This window comes from Triticum aestivum, chromosome 1A (genome assembly GCF_018294505.1).
Source record: "Triticum aestivum cultivar Chinese Spring chromosome 1A, IWGSC CS RefSeq v2.1, whole genome shotgun sequence".
NCBI lineage: Eukaryota > Viridiplantae > Streptophyta > Magnoliopsida > Poales > Poaceae > Triticum > Triticum aestivum.
In genome coordinates this window covers 572775692-572795137 of record NC_057794.1, presented here as the reverse complement: position 1 = coordinate 572795137, position 19446 = coordinate 572775692, and the positions used below count along the sequence as shown (strand labels likewise).

Here is a 19446-nt window from a genome sequence, read left to right as displayed (position 1 = left end):
TATATATGTGAAGTCCCATTTTGGTCACCGGAAAGGTTTCAGGTGCTATCGGTAACGTACCGGGACCACCGGAAGGGTCCCGGGGGTCCATCAGGTGGGTCCACCAGCCCCGGAGGCCTACATGGGCCAATAGTGGGAAGGGACCAGCCCCTAGGTGGGCTGGGGCGCCTCCCACCAAGGCCCAAGGCGCCTCCAAGAGGGGAAGGGGGCAAACCCTAGGGCAGATGGGCCCTAAGGCCCACCCCAGGTGCGCCTCCCCTTCTCCCCCTTGTGGCCGCCACCGTAGATGGGATCTAGGGCTGCCGCACCCCTTGAGGTGGGAACCCTAGAGGGGGCGCAGCCCCCTCCCCTCCCCCTATATATACTAGTCGTGAACCCGTGCGTTTGCACGGGCTAGTTATGTGTTATTATCTTAGGGTCCCTATTATAGTTGATGGTTATTCATAAGGGGATGTATCAGATCCGTATATTATAAGGGAATTCTTACTCAAGTGAGCGTATGAATGCCAGTGATTGACGTTACACAATTTTTTTATTTAAACGACATAAGAACTTAACAATTTGCCAAGAAGAGAACATTGTTTCTTCCATAGAGCCTATGTTGTCGAAGATAGGGAAGACACATGTAATGTTTATGTACGTAGACAACTAAGACTTATTAGTGGCCTATGAAAATAATTACAAATGTGTACATCATCCTGGCGTCCTGCATCGGATGGTGACCTCTTAATGGGGCAGGTCGAGGAGAGAAAGGAGGAAATGAGTCATGTAAATTAATTGATCAATAGCAATTTACGGCTTAAACAACTACCGCCTAACCTATTTAATCTCATGCATCCATTGTCTAACGTAAATGGTTGCATAAACTCGTCTATGTATGTAACTATGTTTAGATAATGGTTATAGAATCTGGACCAGGATGTGATGCAGCGGTGGAAATTTCCACTCGAACTGCAATTAATCGATGACGTACACGACGTCAACCACTCCTGTGATCGGCCGATGGTACCTCACTGATCAACTTGTGTGGCATCGTTATACATGTATTGTGGAGATACCAGAGAGAATTTGTAGAAAATAGGAAGAAAATAATGTATAATTAAGTAGGAGAATACACGTGATCAACTTGCTTTTCCCCCTCGCTTGTCATGGTAAAATTATTTATCAAAAGTGGTTTGATATATGTCATAACATTCCTGAATGCTTGCTTCTTCACATACTTGTCCAAAAGCACCAGATCGACGTATTAATTCATCACCATTAGTGTTCGTTGAAGTGGATCATATTCTGGATGCATTCTTTGGACAACAACCTCCATGTATATGCTCGTGAGACATGACAGCCGAATTAGCCAAATAGAGATGGCTGTAAAAGTGACCAAACCCTAAAAAGAAGATAAACATGGGGAAGAGATAGACCTGAGAGTTTGTGACAGACATGTGATCATTAGCTCATATTCATATAAGTATCCTCATATCAAATTATTGTTTTAGATTCCAAAATTGTTTCATTGCAAATGGTCAGACATAGAAAAATCAATGAGTTGTAAAATCCTAAATAGGTTCGCGCATTGGATTGGAAATGCTACACAGGGAAACATAATATACTTGATCTCTCTACGTCTTTCGTTTAATAATATTGAAAAATGCAGATAGTGGAAATAACAAACAAATGGGAACAGAGGACATACACAAAATATTTATACAGGTCTCTTTAACCACTTTACATCTTATTATAGAACCCAGGTATGTCCACATGCCATCGTCTCTCTTTAAAAACTTTTGACAGGTTTCTCACAATGCAAAACAGTAAGAGAAAAAAATGTTATTACCACCTTTTGAAGGAACATAATAAACTGCCGAATATTGCACAGTTGGTATTACTTACCATGTCAAATATGGAGAGTATTGCTTAAGTGTGCAAGTATTGTTTTAGTACAATGCGCATAGTCAGAATTATATTGATCAACATCACCATGCACAATAATTGTAACGCCAATGTAATGTTCCAATAAGAAAATAGGATAAACTTCAATATACAATCTGCACAAATTTTAAGGCCAAGCTCCTACCAATAATCAAACTCAACCTGTCAAAGTGCATAACTATTTTAAGAATCTGTACCGAGGTTGCAAACGGTGCAACTTCTTTAGTATTGAGTAGAATGCTGCCAAATTTTGTTAACCATTTGTACACACAGTCCTTATTTATTCGATAAATGAATTAACACTAAAACTCTAACAGAAAAGAGATGCTAAAACACCAAGTATATAAAGCAGTTAAAAATAGCATTGATTACCAATATGTATAGCATTAGCATCGTCATGGCATTACCTGACTTACATCGTATTATGATGCGCTGTATTTATCAAGTGACTGGATTGACTATTCTGGAGAATTCAGTCTCTCATGGGGACTCATATAGAATCCATCCAATAGAATAAGTACGCACAAATATAACATAATAATTTGTCAAGACTTCTAGCACGGTTATTTTTATGCAAAAAAAACAAATTTGTCAAAATGATTGGGTAAAATCTTATCAGATTCTGTACATGAAAGGGAGAGAGTTATAATAGTAGGTTATAAGATACATATACGTACCTTCTGGATTCAGAGACAAATATACATCATTGTAAGCTGGCAGGAATAACTACATTAATTTCCTACAGTTACAGAGTAAGCCAAAATTCAGGGTACAATGAAACACCATAAACTATGTTGTACGGGCCATGTAAGGGTCCATTTAGTCTCCACCTCTCCTCTCCCTCTCTCCCTGCTTCAGAAAAGAAAAATGAAGCATACATGGATATCTTTGAAACTTATTTTGCTTCAGCATTTTCAACATAGAAGTAAAAGTAATCATTACTCAGGACCTTGCCGATAGATATTGCGAGATGGACAATAACTGCAGTCTGGGACATTTAGCCTAGTGTGACTACACTTTACTCTAGCCTGGCCTCCCGATGGAGGGTCCCCGTATAGTAGCTGGAATCGCAGGCAGAGGCTAGGCAAACATCATCTTACAAACAACTATGCATCAGAAAAGCAGGTTAGTTTCTCCCCATGTACCTGCGTACGTCGTCAAACATTGGAGATGTGGCCCGCAAAAAAAAACACTTTGGAGATGCGCCTCATGGTTGCCGGTATCGGGAGAGATCACCAGTGGCAAGATTATGAGCATGATCGATCTAGAATTTCAGCAAGGGCCGGAAGAGGGAATGACTTGAGGATGGGACGGTCAGTTCTACTGATGTCGACGCATCAGGAGAGGCAGATAGGTCGGAATCGAAACAGGTGCCCTATCTACGTACTTGTTACGGGAGGTATTAGATCTGGTTGAGCGTCGATGATTAGTTGGGAGTCCACGTAATAATAAAAATAGAATACGTCCTCTCCGCCTCCTCCATCGATGTATTTCAAAGGGGAGATACCTAAAACACAGTAGTGTGGATTCATGGAATTGACGTGAACTTATGGAACATGGAGTAGGCCATCAAAAAAAAGAATATGATGGTGTCAGAGAGGGATTAGTTGCACCTGAATCATCCCATGGCGATCAAGCATTATCGACATGCCCAAGGATGGAAGCGTTCATCATAGCGGCAGCGTATCGATGGAGATCCATGTCCATCTTGGTTTTTAATTTTGATTGATCTTGTGAGATAGAAGAGGCATGGAGACGTGAGAGAGAGAGAGAGAGAGAGATAAGTTGGAGATTTTTTTCCTTTTGAGAGATTTGTGAGAGATTGGAGAGAAAAAGATACTTGCCCACGTCCATCTTGGTTTTTAATTTTGACAAGTTAAGTGCCCGTGCGTTGCTACATCAAATCAATATCCAACGGTTAGGAGCACGCTGTCACCTGTTCATCTTCCTCTTGTTTCGTGACGATTCCTCCTCCTCAACCATGGCCTACCTAGACCTAACCTCCTGCCTCCCCCTGCCCCACCATCCATCTAAGCCTCACCCCGATGAACAACTCCAACCCCCACCCCCACCCCCATCCCCTCCCCTGTACCCCATGCACCGTCACCGATTAAGTTTTAGACTCGCTCCTGCCAGCTATGCGCACCCCCCTATGCCTCACCCTCACGAGGAAATTGCCCGTGCGTTGTAAAGGGAGGATAGATATATATTCTAAAATTTAACAACAATTATGGTTAACCATATACGTTTAGTATTGTATGCACGTCAATAGCATGGGTTAACTTATTATCGTTAAATCATTACTTTTCTTATTCCACCCACCATCTACGTCTCTCAACCTATCAATGCCACACCAGGCTCAGACCCCCCCCCCCCTCACCCCAACCTCCACCACCATGGAAGCAACTCCCCTGACGTACTGCAGGATGTAGTTGGGCCATTGACATGTGGGCCCACTGCAGTATGAGATCCCTGTCCCACCACCACATCCATTTTGAATTTTAAGCAGGTAACCGTAATTGTAATAGTTTTGGTCGCTGATGACAAAAAAAGATGCAATGGATTTTGACCAAGTCACCATCATGTATTGTACTCAGTCGCATCCTCGAGTAATTGATAATGGGGAAAATATCATATGGAAACCAATATTGGTATGATAATGTACACTTTACATACATTACTTGTCATTACAAACTTAGCGAATATCCAATTTTCTAAGGGCACACAATATTGTTTGAAAATCGAATCATTACACAGAATCTACATTACCTTTGTACCTTGTCTGGCATTACACATGAATATATTTGCATCAGGTCAGTACACACAAAATACATATGCACTAAGTTGTTCCTACTAAACACTGATTCCCCATCGCAAACTGCATGATGTTACATCAAGCTGCACACGCTCGAGAAGGACCTTCAGTTGTACAGGAAAGTTCAAGCCAACTCAACTGCTTGCACTATATAAGTTAGAAACGTGTATTAGCATTCAAAACCTGAAAAATAAAATCTCTCATGTCCTTCTAAACCTTTAGGACTTTTTTTCCGGTCACAGATCAACTCACAAGATAGTTAGGGAGGCATGGAAGGAGCTCAAACCAGTCGGTCTGGCTGATGTTGGGGCGATTATGTTGGCTGATGTTGAACCAGTCCACACTTTGCTGCTCACTGTTATTCTGCTCCCCTCCAAATCGGTCAACAGATGTTACCGCTGCCACTGCTCCGCGCCGTCGAATCAGTAATAGGAAACTATATTATACCTCAAATATTTTTGTCAAGGAAGGATCAGTAATAGGTATAACATATTGTGTATATGATAAAATCGAAGCATCTATGTTCTGCACACATGTCACAATTTCTTGGAGATCCGGCGGAATACACAATATAGATAAACTCTGGGATGTTTGGCATCCTATTAAAATATGTACACAGAATAATAATAAAATATTTAATAAAAGAAACGAAAGAGAATCATAAAAAAAGGATTATAGAACCAGTGTTATATATTTCATTTACCCACCAATTTGTGTGATATCAAAAAAAAAAAAAACACTCGCAAAAATCTTGCACACTCTTACATATCCACGGTGACTATGGTTTAGAGTAGAGACTCTGACCTGAAACTTGAAAAATAGTCTGGAACACGTACATCACTTAAACGAGAATATGAGATGCCGCTGATCTTTTTATGTGGCAATTCATATTTACATGCCCGGCCAACTTCACAGTAAAAAAACAGAGTGAAAATGGCAATAAAAGAAGGGTGAAATCTATCTCTTTATTTTATCAATGAAGTAGAGAAAGAAAAAATCGAATCAAGGAAAAAAACACCGAGGCGGCTTTATATACAGTATGAGACATCTAGCTTTAGTACAGATGGCATCCAGTTTCCTTTTTGGCTCAATTGTACTTGTACATATTGCACTTCGTTGGACTGCCATCACCACCAATGGCATGAATTAACTACCAAAGTCTTTTCAATTTAACGAAGACCACCCACAAGGAATTGTATGGTGAGGTTAACAAGATAACCCAACACATATTTGTTGTCTTCTTTCTTTTGGTTCGCTATAAATCACCAACAAAACACTCTCTGATTGAATAGTCAGGTCAATGAGAACACAAGACTTGACCATTTACCTTGGTGGCTATGATACTAAAGTGTCAGACAGTTTTCTCCAAGTGAAACTATGTCGATGATGACTGTATTCCCTAGTGAAGTGGCGGTGCAGAATAAGGCCCTCAATAGTCTCATTCAGACTGCAGCTGGTCTTAGAAAATATTTATAATAAAGCCTCTTCTTCTGTACCTATGTCTTCTTTCTTGGCCTCCCAGACTTATGAGTTGCTGCAGTTATATACCAAGATCTAGATAGACAAGAATCCTAAATGGCACGCAGATGCAGACACACAGAATAATAAGAATCCTAGTAAAAAATTAAAGAGAGGGAGAGGTGGAAGAGCATACTGGGTCGTTGTGATGTTGCTGCCGTTGAGACCAGGTCAATCCGCTACCACTGCCGTTGGGAGGATTGCAAGATATTGATGTTGCAAGAAGCGTTTGATCTGGTCCGACTATGGGGACGAACTGCTTGCGCCGACAGGAGGAGAGAAGAACGTGTCGCCGCTGCCGTCTCCAGCCGGGTTATGGCGCCGCCACCAGAGTCACCTCATGGACCAACACACTGGATCGAGGTAGTTGGCAACAACAGAACAATTGAATAGAATCTGCAGTTTCTGCTCGAAACCCTCGATCGTTCTGGTTCCGTGGGGCAGCACAGGTAGCGACGATGCTTGGCGGCGTGACGGCGAGAGGCTGACGGATGCATGGTCGGTACTTCGAAAGCCGATGTGGATCTTGGTCTACTATCCTGAGGGAAGGAGAGGTCTGCCTTAGGAAAAGAATTCTATGAGACCACGTCTCACGCGAAACCCATTCTGATGGATGACACGTGACATTCACAAATCACAAAACATCCCCCACCCCCATCCAGGGGGGAGAGATTGGGATGCTTTGTGATTTGTGAATGCCACGTGTCATCCATCAGGACGGGTCTCACCTGCTAACCGTGAGACCTGGTCTCATATAATTTTTTTCCTCTGCCTTAGTAGAGAGATTTGGTTGTTAGGATCAATGCGCTAGGAAAGTTTATTTTTTTCGGATAATGCGCTAGGAAAGATAGGATTTGGAATTGATTGTCACTAAACTGTAATTTTATTGTTTGGAAACTGTGATTTCATTGTTTGGTAACTCATCATGTCGAGCAGAAAAATGAGAAAAAATGAAACATAGGAAAAAACTGAAAATGGGTCAGATAACTTTTAGTAAGTAGTGATTTGATTTGAATGAGTTAATGCGTGACATTATTTGGGAAAGTGCTGATTTAATTGAGTTAATGCACGCCCCAAATGGGCCAACCAAAATTAATTATGGTTAAGCGAAAGTTTGTTAATAAGACACTCCCTGGCGTAATATAGGGTTCGTCGAGGGGTTGGTGGGAGGTGAGGCGAGACTACCAACTCATCTATTAGGAGTAGAGATTGATCTTGTGAGATAGAAGAGGCATGGAGATGAGAGAGAGAGAGAGAGAGATAAGTTGGTGATTTTTTCCTTTTGAGAGATTTGTGAGAGATTGGAGAGAGAAAGATACTTGCTTCGGGTATAGGGATGGCAATGGGTACCCATTACCCGCATACCCTGTGGGTAAAAACCCTATTAGGGTAAGGGTATGGGACAAAAAATTACCAATGGGTACTTAAATGGGAAAATATCATACCCATCGGGTAGAGAGGGTACGGGTATAGGATCGTATAACCCATGCCCGCGTACCCATGTACCCATCTAAAATGTTGACAGGTGGGTTTCCGTTAATATCCCAATATATTCATTTCCCCTCCTAATCACGCTAGGTAAAAACTCTAATGTGTATTCAAATTATCTCTATAATTTATCATGATTTCGTGAGCTTAAATTGTATGCATATGTGTTGTTATTTATGATTATGTGTTCTTGTTTAACATTTTTATATGTCACTTTATAGGCAAGTATTTTTTTTATGAGAATATGTTGTTGCACATTGTTGTTTAAAATGTGTTGCTATTAATAATTTATGATTATATGTTGCTTTTTACAACTATTTTCTACTCAATTGATGTGTTGTAAACAAGGGTAATTTTCCTCGCGGGTACCCATACACCCTGTCGGGTGACGGGTATGGGAAAAAATGTACCCTTGACGGGTATGGGTATGGGTGATGGGTAAACTCAGGGCGGATGGGTAAGGGTATGGGGTAGCTCCACCCGTACCCATACCCTGCGGGTGCCATCACTACTCGGGTAAGATTTAGAGTTTTAGACAAACATGAGAGAGAGAGGCACGTGGAAGATTTATTTCCTTTTTAGAGATATGGGACATTTTTTTCTTTTGAGAGATGTGGGACGTCTTTTTCTGATTAACGTTATAAGGACTAATCTACACCGTTATAATTCGGACCCACTGGATTGACGGTTCTAATTTTCTGATTAACGTGGTAATTTCTAGGAAGTCGGTAATTAGTATAGGTATAGATAGATAGATATATGATGGGAAACGTTGCAGAAAACAAAAAATTTCCTACGGTTTCACCAAGATCCATCTATGAGTTCATCTAGCAACGAGTGATCGGATGCATCTACATACCTTTGTAGATCGCGAGCGGAAGCATTCAAAGAACGGGGATGACGTAGTCGAACACGACGTGATCCAAATCACCGGAGATCCTAGCACCGAACGGACGGCACCTCTGCGTTCAACACACGTACGGTCAGCGTAACGTCTCCTTCTTCTTGATCCAGCAAGAGGGAAGGAGAGGTTGAGGAAGATGGCTCCAGCAGCAGCACGACGGCGTGGTGATGATGGAGCTGCAGTACTCCGTCAGGGCTTCGCCAAGCACTATGGAGGAGGAGGAGGTGTTGGAGAGGGAGAAGGAGGCAATCAAAGGCATGTATCAAAAAGCCCTCCTTCCCCCACTATATATAGGAGGGCCAAGGAGGGGGCGCCGGCCCTAGGAGATCGAATCTCCTAGGGGGGTGCGGCCAAGGGGAGGAATCCCTCCTCCCCAAGGCACCTAGGAGGTGCCTTCCCCTCCTAGGACTCTTCCCTTAGGGTTTCCCCCACCCTAGGCGCATGGGCCCTAGGGGGAAGTGGCGCCCCAGCCCACTTTGGGCTGGATCCCTTCCCACTTCAGCCCATGGGGCCCTCCGGGATAGGTGGCCCCACCCGGTGGACCCCCGGGATCCTTCCGGTGGTCCCGGTACAATACCGATGACCCCAAAACTTGTCCCGATGGCCGAAACAGGACTTCCCATATATAAATCTTTACCTCCGGACCATTCCGGAACTCCTCGTGACATCCGGGATCTCATCCGGGACTCCGAACAACATTCGGGTTACTGCATATACATATCCCTACAACCCTAGCGTCACTGAACCTTAAGTGTGTAGACCCTACGGGTTCGGGAGACATGTAGACATGACCGAGACGACTCTCCGGTCAATAACCAACAGCGGGATCTGGATACCCATGTTGGCTCCCACATGCTCCTCGATGATCTCATCGGATGAACCACGATGTCGAGGATTCAAGCAACCCCGTATACAATTCCCTTTGTCAATCGGTATGTTACTTGCCCGAGATTCGATCGTCGGTATCCCAATACCTTGTTCAATCTCGTTACCGGCAAGTCACTTTACTCGTACCATAATGCATGATCCCGTGACCAGACACTTGGTCACTTTGAGCTCATTATGATGATGCATTACCGAGTGGGCCCAGTGATACCTCTCCGTCATACGGAGTGACAAATCCCAGTCTTGATCCATGTCAACCCAACAGACACTTTCGGAGATACCCGTAGTATACCTTTATAGTCACCCAGTTACGTTGTGACGTTTGGTATACCCAAAGCACTCCTATGGTATCCGGGAGTTACACGATCTCATGGTCTAAGGAAAAGATACTTGACATTGGAAAACTTTAGCAAACGAACTATACGATCTTATGCTATGTTTAGGATTGGGTCTTGTCCATCACATCATTCTCCTAATGATGTGATCTCGTTATCAATGACATCCAATGTCCATAGTCAGGAAACCATGACTATCTGTTGATCAACGAGCTAGTCAACTAGAGGCTTACTAGGGACATGTTGGTGTCTATTATTCACACATGTATTACGATTTCCGGATAACACAATTATAGCATGAATAAAGACAATTATCATGAACAAGGAAATATAATAATAACGCTTTTATTATTGCCTCTAGGGCATATTTCCAACAATATAGACTTGAGGTACGGGGGTTGCCTAACATACGATTTGATCTCTCTCTTGGCGCAACCCTACCTCTCTCCCTCCTCGTCTCTCATAGTGCTTGGCGAAGCCTTGCTGGAGTCCCGCGCTCCTCCACCACCACCACGCCGTTGTGCTGCTGCTGGACAGAGTCTTCCCCAACCTCTCCTTCTCCCCTTGCTGGATCAAGGCGTAGGAGACGTCACCGGGCTGCATGTCTGTTGAATGCGGAGGCGCAGTTGTTCGGCGCTTAGATCGAAATCAACCGCGATCTGAATCGCTACGAGTACGACTCCTTCATCTGCGTTCTTGCAACGCTTCCGCTTAGCGATCTACAAGGGCATGTAGATGCACTCTCCTTCCCCTCGTTGCTATATTACTCCATAGATTGATCTTGGTGATGCGTAGAAAATTTTAAATTTCTGCTACGATCCCCAACAGAACTTTCTTTGGCCATGTTATTTTGAGAAGACATAATTGCTTAGTTAGTATGTTGGAAGTATTATCATTTTTATGTCAATATGAACTTTTGTATTGAATCTTTCAGATCTGAATATTCATACCACAATTAAGAAGAATTACATTAAAAATTATGCCAAGTAAGACTCCGCATCAAAAATTCCGTTTTTATCATTTACCTCCTCGAGGACGAGCAGGAATTAAGCTTGGTGATGCTTGATACGTCTCCAACGTATCTATAATTTTGATTGCTCCATGCTATATTATCTACTGTTTTGGACATTATTGGGCTTTATTATACACTTTTATATTATTTTTGGGACTAACCTATTAACCAAAAGCCCGTCCCAGAATTGCTGTTTTTTTGCCTGTTTTAGGGTTTCGAAGAAAAGGAATATCAAACGGAGTCCAAACAGAATGAAACCTTCGGAAACGTGATTTTCTCACTGAATACAACTCAGGAGACTTGGACCCTACGTCAAGCCAGCTAATAGGAGCCCACGAGGTAGGGGGCACGCCTACCCCCCCCCCCCAGGCGCGCCCTCCACCCTCGTGGGGCCCCTGTTGCTCCACCGACGTACTTCTTCCTCATATATATGTATCTGTGCAGATGTCAACCGCGTCACGAAATTGTTGTATCTGTGCGTTGCTCCTTTCTCCCACCCCCTCATGTTCATCGGGACGCAAAACTTCGTTAAAATCACCAAGTAGAGCCAAGGGAGGCTACTCAAAGTACTGATATTTTTCAAGGTATCCCACGTTTTTTCTCCAACTAAAAAAGAACCTCGCGTTTTCTCTCCCATCGGGGGCCCCATGATTTAGGGGGCCCTGTGCGGTTGGCCACTTTGGCCCCCCTCATCGACTGGCCTGGGATCACACATGAATGCAAGAAGGAACATGTGTGTGAGGTGCTAGGGCTAAAAGGCTGTGGGTTCGAAGGCTGTCAAATTATCGTACTGTACAACTTTGCACAAGTGTAAAGTGAACTTGTGGCGTACGTTTGGAAATAGGACCGGCCTATTTAATTTGGTGATCTTATTATGGCTAGTTATGATGTAATGATGGTATGTGCACGTAGGCTTTGTGTGTTCCTCGTTATCGACGTTTGGTGATCTATCTGTGGTAAGTCAAAAATCAATGACTCGATCATGGACGGTATGTAATTATTATATGGTTTTCATTACTTCTGGATGGAAAGAAACTTCTTGATTAACAACCGTACATTAAAGGGTCCAACCCAACCAATTGTGAAATTTGATCGCAAACAAAACTAATAAACCAAAGTAAATTTTAGTTACGTTGTGCTCAAGATTTGGCAATTCATCAGCTCCGCCACTGCATAAACCTCTTTGACCTCGTAACATAAATACTACTTGTCTAACACCAACATAGAGGTTACATGAAGCAGGAAAGGGGCAAGGAGCGAATACAACGCACTATCAGGAAACCCACAACATGTTCTCGCAATCTACACATGTAAAACCTGATAGGGGCAAAATAACTATCCTAGCATAACAGTGTTAACAACTAGCATAACAGTGTTAACAACATTATATCCAAGTCAAACAAGCCTCAAGAAAATGAACACAAAAGACAAGAGAAACATATCCAGGTTCGATGACTCTAATCCATCAAACTACATCTGACACATTGCAAATCCTCATTATATTGATAGCATTCTTCTTCAACAACATCACACTCCTGTGAAGTGCACCAGCGTCTTCAGTTTTCTCAAAGAACAAGATAGTGCAAGCAGCAAAAGCAATCTCAAAAAGGGTTTTAATAAAAAAATCTTGAAAGCTCTGTTACCAGTGTTCCAAATAGCCCAAGTAATAGCAGCAAGCCTAGTTGTAAAATATTTTGGCCATATGTTTTATCTATCTATCCATCTATTTCTATTCTATTTTGTATACTAAAAGCACAATATCTTTCTAGTTCTATTCTATTATATATACTAAAAGCACAATATAGGTGTTTCCTTGGAGGCACCACATTAATACACATTATCAAAACTATTCTGACAGTTAGATATGTAATTCATGGTTATGATCTAACAAAATAGTTGCGGTCATATGTTATTCCCTTTTATGGATTCACATTTGAGTTTGTAATCCAAGCGTGCATATCAAGACAGATGGTCCTGCGCTAGGACGTACATGCCAGAGCCTTGCCAAGCTGTGTATATCAATGTATGAACTCTCCTATTTGGGTTATAGGCGTGGCATTTGTAGGTTGAACATACATCACACGACCCGAAGCCATCACCCACACGTACAAACTCGACAATGGAAAATGCCTTCACGCCACACCATCGAGAGTCGGGATCACCGCCGATCCGCCCGCGTGGCATACCAGGAGCATAAACCTGGTATAGCAAACCCAAAGCATACACCAGATGCACACGCTTCAGAAGCCACCATCACCATCGAACTGTTGGCCCATCTATAGGAAAGAGATTCTTGTCATGCTTGTCAGCCATCGATGCCGCCACGGCACCAAACGACGCCACCACCCAAGCGCAGGTTCATCATCACGCATCCTCCGCCGGGCCTCCACTGCTCCACGCCGCCGAGACTCATCGTCGTCCATGTGGTAGATGCCACACCGCTCCACCTTGGCCACGATGTCATTCATTTCCGGTCCCGGGAAAGCACCCAAGGTAGCACAAACTTCAAGATGACGCCCTCAGGATGGGTAGCGACGCGAGATTGATGCTGTCATCTGACCTTGCACCGCAAGGTCTAGGCCTTGGCCCGACGATGTGACCCAAGAGCTGAGGAGGTCGAAGAGCTCCACGACGACCTTCCAGGAAGAAAGCGACATCCAAAGATGCCGCGCCATTGACATTCGCTTGGAGCAAGTCTTCTTCCGGACCCCCGTGCTGCCGAACGAATGCGGGAAGACCGTAAGTAAATGGCCCACGAAAAAGACAGCGAAGGCCATTTTGATATAATCTTTCTCTAAGTTGCTTGATCCATTTTCAAACATTGATCTGGTTACGGAGTATGATTTTGGGTGCTTTGAGTATTTGGTTCCTTTCGTTGTTTATGTGCAACGGCTGATGGATGTTGGGTCCAGGGTAGTGAATATGATCAGAATGGTTGGGAGTTGGGCGGTGGGGGGTGGGAGTTGAAGTGATACTAGTGCTTGTTGTATGGTGAGCCATGTTTGATGCAAAAAGGACATCGAGTACATTGAAAGAAATAGGTTTTAAGGGCATATACGTGATTACATAAAGAGAAGGAAAAGGTGTACTTTCCATAATGAAGAGACTGATGTCCAGGCAATGAAAAAAGAAGCAAACCCCCTGGAAAAATAATTTTGCTCCAACTTCAGAAGAAGAAGAAATCAGATGGTTTATGCATCCTATTTCATGAAATTGTGAAACTCACCCTGAAATGTGGAAAGAAAGTAATCGTCCACATGTAGTACTCCTACTTACGATTACTAATTACTAGTTACTAGTGTTAAGACCAATAGTATTTAATAACAGTCGATGTACATGACTCGGTCTTGATAAGACCCTGTAATAATATAATGTGCTATGACCCTGCCGATTTTCTCCTATGAGACAACCAGACAGGGTCTAACTCTTCAGTAAGTAGCATTTTTCTGTAAGACAAAACTCTCACTAGTAGAAAACGGGTCTATTGTTCCGGTTTGTAAGGGCCTTTTGTCCCGGTTCTTGAACCGGGACTAAAGGGTCGTTACTAATGCCCTGTCCCTTTACTCCCGGTTCAGTCCAGAACCGGGACAGATGGGCATTCACGTGGCCTGTGCGCGGAGCCCAGGCAGGAGGACTTTTGGTTCCGGTTGGTGGCACCAACCGGGACCAATAGGCATCCATGCGTCAGCATTTCTGTGGCTGGGGTTTTTGTTTTTGTTTTTTAAGGGGAGGGGTTGGGGGTTTTGGGGGGTTAATTTAGGTGTTTCATATATTGTGTTAGCAAGCTAATTAATAGAGAGAAGTGTCCTCTCTTATGTCCGTGCTTGGTCGACGCTACGTACTATACATACGTATAGAGAGGACTAGACACGCTAGCTATCTAGTAAGCAAACGAAGGAAACAGAAGATCGTCACGAACATATGTGCATGCAGAGAGAAGTGATATCGACCACATCTCCTTCTCCGAGAGATTGGTCGAACAACAAGTTCTCGTATATCTATCCGACACTACCAGCTACATATATACAATAATTATCTCTTACAAATATAATCTCCTAACATACGGATGCATGGTCCACATAGTATTCTCCGTCTTCAGTGATCACGTGGTCAAAAAAGAATGCCGCCAATTCCTCTTGAATTGCTCGCATGCGAGCTGGTGCTAGGAGTTCATCCCGCATCCGAAACATCTAATTTGAAGAAGGGGGTCAATACACATATATATGAATGAATGAAACTCAACACAAATGATGGTAATAAAATAAAATTGTGAATATTGTTATTTACGCACTTCATATTGTTCGTCAGAGTAGCCCCGCTCACAGGTCGTGTGGCGGATGGACTCGCAAACGTAGTATTCACAGAAATCATTTCCTTGTTCCTGCCACAACCACTTTACAAGAAATAGAGGTCAATCAAACTGATAAGCAAGAATGCCAAATGGTATTGATGAAACTAGCGCTTGAATCACTAGGAGATGCGCGGAACATGCTACTATAGTACTTACTTTCGGGTGTCTAAATTCCAACTTCTTCGGTAGTCCCGGAGCTTTTTTGGTGAATTTTCTCCAAACTCTGCCAGACAAAGAAAACAATTACTTGATATCAGAAATGAACAAAGTTGCTGATATGGTGGATAATGATCGATTTAACTTACTTCTCGAGCATTTGAGTCATGTCCGCATACTCCTAGGGATCTTTTCGTTTAGAGTCCAAGATAGTTACTACTCTCTGCTCAACCTTAATCTCTAGGAGAATATAGTGGAACCGGCGCATGCATGCATAACTCATCAATTTCATTACTATAACCTTAACTAATATATAAGGGAAACCGAATATGCACAAGACAGTAACACTCGCTTGAAGTTGTAAGGAAAGAGTATTATATCTTTGTTTTCATTTATTACCAACGATCGTAGCAAGTTGACCTTGGTGTCTGCGGCATGAAATTTAACCTCAGTTGCATCTATGAGATTTTTGTTAATGAACCCAATATCATCGACTTGTCTTTTCTTCAATTCGACGATCTTCAATCTGCATAATATAGTGAGGATAATTATAAATACATCCAATAAAAGAGTTCAGTTATATAGAGAGACTTAATGACAGAAGTAGTACTACTTACATACAGTAGCAGGTGACCGTTGCTTTATCGAGGGCCAATTGATTGAAAAACTGAAAGAACTCCTCAAATGGAACAGGCAACAGTTCAATTCCAACGAGGTCATGCTCCTTTTTAACTCTCACATACAAAGTATTCCTCCCTCCAGACTCTCTGTAGATTTTCAAGTACCAATCATGCAATCTTCACATCATCGTTGATAGAGATCTTTCATCTTTGACGAGAGGCTTCCCGTACTCGTATCTTTGTATCTGCACCTCCAAGAAATCATAATGTACATTGTCGGGCAGGTAATCTCCAAGATTGCTATAACCGGGCACCATCCTCGGATCATTAGCAACGATGTCGCCAGGCACCTTGAGCGGGGGGCACGATTGCTTCGCTTGTTCGCCGAGCTGGGCAATTTGTTTCCCAGCTCGTCGTTCTTTCATCTTTGATCACTGACAGTACTTCCCGACCGCTCCGCTTCGGCAAATGCCTTTCCAATAATGCGCTCATAGTTGCCTTTCAGCGGAGACTTGGGTGGTTTTGTCAGGGCAGTCAGAGTGCGCTTCGCTTTCACCGGATCTACCTTCTCCTCCGGAGGTGGATGTTTCTTTGCTTTCACCCCTTAAAAGAAGTTCCTCACTTCTTCTCGCGCGATCTCGGCGTTCTCCTCCGGGGTCCTCTTGTATGGTAACTTCTCTGGAGTCTTCAGAGAAGGACTGAATCTGTATGTCCTCCCGCCTCTGGCTGTACTGCTAGACGTCGGCAGAGCAGACGGAGCGGCTGTCTTCTTTACTTGCTTACGAGGCGGAGGAGAAGGACTACGACGCGCCGGAGCAGCCGGAGCGGCGACGGGTCTCTTCCGCCCTTGCTGACGAGGCGGAGAAGGAGGAGGCTAGCTGCTCGGGCGCGCCGGCGCAGGCGGAGAAGGAGGCGGAGTGCCGCCACGCGCCGGAGAAGGAGCCGGCCGAGTGCCCTGATCGTCACTCGTCGGAGGAGGAGCCGGAGTGCCCTAACTCGCCGGAGGAGGAGGAGGAGGAGGAGGCGTCCAGTTCGGAAGGTTGATGAGCTCCTTCTGCAATAGGCATGGAGTCTTCAGAGCAGAACCCAGCCGAGTCTCCCCTTCACCGGTAGGGTGGTCAAGCTGGAGGTCCTCAAATCCCTCTGTTATTTCATCCACCATCACCCTAGCATATCTTTCTGGAATCGGACGACAGTGAAAAGTTGCGCCGGGTTCAGTAGGAAAAACAAAGCCAACAGCCGCCTTGACCTTCATATTAATCCATTGCGTCATAAGGTGGCAATTTTGAGACTCCATGATAGCATCCATGGGATAGCTGGCAGGAGCCGTCAAGACATGCTCCGGCTGAAGGAGCTCGGTGGAAGCCACACTGCTTCTCCGCTGAGATGGCGAGGTAGCTTCGGGGGAAGCTTCGGCAGTTCGTTTGCTGCGATTTGCTTCTCGTTCCTCTATCGCTTGTACCCTAGCGTGCAGCGCCTGCAGTTGGGTCTGCTCCACTTTCTTCCTCCTCTCGTGGCATTTGTAACCGCATGCGTCCGAAAACCCAGACTTCCACGAAATGGAGCCTGGCGTGCCTCGTGTCCGTCCAGGGTGCTCAGGATTCCCGAGGGCCATTGTGAGCTCGTCGTTCTCTCTGTCTGGAACGAACGTCCCTTGCTGCGCTACTTCGATATAGTGCTTAAGCCTCTTGACTGGTATTTCCATTTGCTCGTCCATCCAAATGCACTTCCCTGATACAGGGTCCAAGGTTCCGCCAGCCCCGAAGAACCAAGTCCGGCAACGTTCTGGCCAGTTAATTGTCTCTGGTTCGATCCCTTTATCAACCAGATCATTCTCAGCCTTGGCCCACTTAGGCCGGGCTACAAGGTAGCCACCTGACCCCGTGCGATGGTGACGCTTCTTCTTCGCAGCATTTTGCTTGTTTGTCGCCGACATCTTCTTACTCTTTTCTGATGTCTTGTGGGCCACAAATGCGGGCCAGTGATCTCTGATCTTCTCATATCTTCCCTTGAATTCTGGTGTCTCTTTTTTATCGACAAACTTATTCAGCTCTTTCTTCCACCTCCTAAATAGGTCTGCCATCCTCTTAAGAGCAAAAGACTTGATTAATTGCTCTTTAACTGGCTTCTCCGGATCATCCTCTGGCGGTAGGGTGAAATTTGACTTCAGCTCGGTCCAAAGATCACTTTTCTGCATATCATTGACATAAGACACCTCAGGGTCTTCTATAGCCGGCTTTAACCATTGCTGGATGCTGATCGGGATCTTGTCCCTAACCAGAACCCCACACTGAGCAACAAATGCATTCTTTGTCCGGACGGGTTCAATCGGTTGGCCGTCGGGCGCGATTGCTATGATCTCAAACCTTTCATCCGAGCTCAACTTTTTCTTCGGGCCTCATCTCTTTACCGAAGTTGTGCTTGATCCGGAGGGCTAGAGAAAAGAACAAAGACTAATTAATATGTGTACATACCAAAACAATGAATGCATCAATTAGCTAGTCAGCACAGGCTTAACTAATATATATACCTGGCCGGACTCGGTTCGGTCACCGGAGCCGTCATCACGGTCTCCTTCTTGCACCGGCATTGGGTCACCGGAGCCGTCCTCATGGTCTCCTTCTTGCACCGGTATTGGGTCACCAAAGCCATAATAATCATAGCCAGCTGCTTCCAGACCATCGGTGTCGTTGAGAAACAACGAGCAGACGGCATCACTTCCTCGTGCGATTATGTCCCCCAACAACTCTTCTTGTACTTCGTCTCGGGCGGAGTCCTTAGTTTCTACAAATATTTACATCATGGCAATTATTATTCAAACATGAAAGATGGATATATTAGTGGCAAACGTAGAACTAATATTAATTAGTGGCCTCGACGCTGCTTCTCTAGGGTTTGGGGTGGTCTCGACAGCGCTTCAAGGGTTTGGGGTATATCGACAACGACGACATACGTACATGGGAAAATAATATTATCGGGGAGGGGGTATATCGATCCCCCCCCACATGTTGAAGTTATCGGGAGGGGGTATATCGACCCCCCACGTGTTGAAGTTATCGGGAGGGGGTATATCGACCCCCCCCCCCACGTGTTGAAGTTATCGGGAGTTTATATCGACACGACATACGTACATGGGAAAATAATATTATCGGGGAGGGGGTATATCGACCCCCCCTCGTGTTGAAGTTATCGGGAGGGGGTATATCGCCCCCCCCCCCACGTGTCGAAGAAAAAAAAGAGGAGAAAAAGAAAGGAATAGAGGCGATAATCTATCTTTTGCATATATACATGAACACACACATATATATATACACACAGAGAGAGAGAGAACATATATACGTGTGGCGTCGGCGTTGAACACTACATCTACGTCCCACAAGTGACGCGGGCGTCGACGCCCGCGTCACTTGTGGGACGTGGATGTAGTGTCCGACAC

General features: G+C 44.3%; 1 long non-coding RNA gene across 1 annotated transcript; it reads right to left on the bottom strand.

Annotated features, from left to right (window-relative positions):
- Positions 1-4570: 4570 nt before the first annotated feature.
- LOC123181823 (uncharacterized) lies at positions 4571-6746 on the bottom strand. The gene is made up of 3 exons (XR_006491893.1): positions 6396-6746; positions 4994-5188; positions 4571-4888 (listed from the first exon to the last, which is right to left on the bottom strand). It is a non-coding gene; the product is annotated as an uncharacterized lncRNA (long non-coding RNA).
- Positions 6747-19446: the final 12700 nt, after the last annotated feature.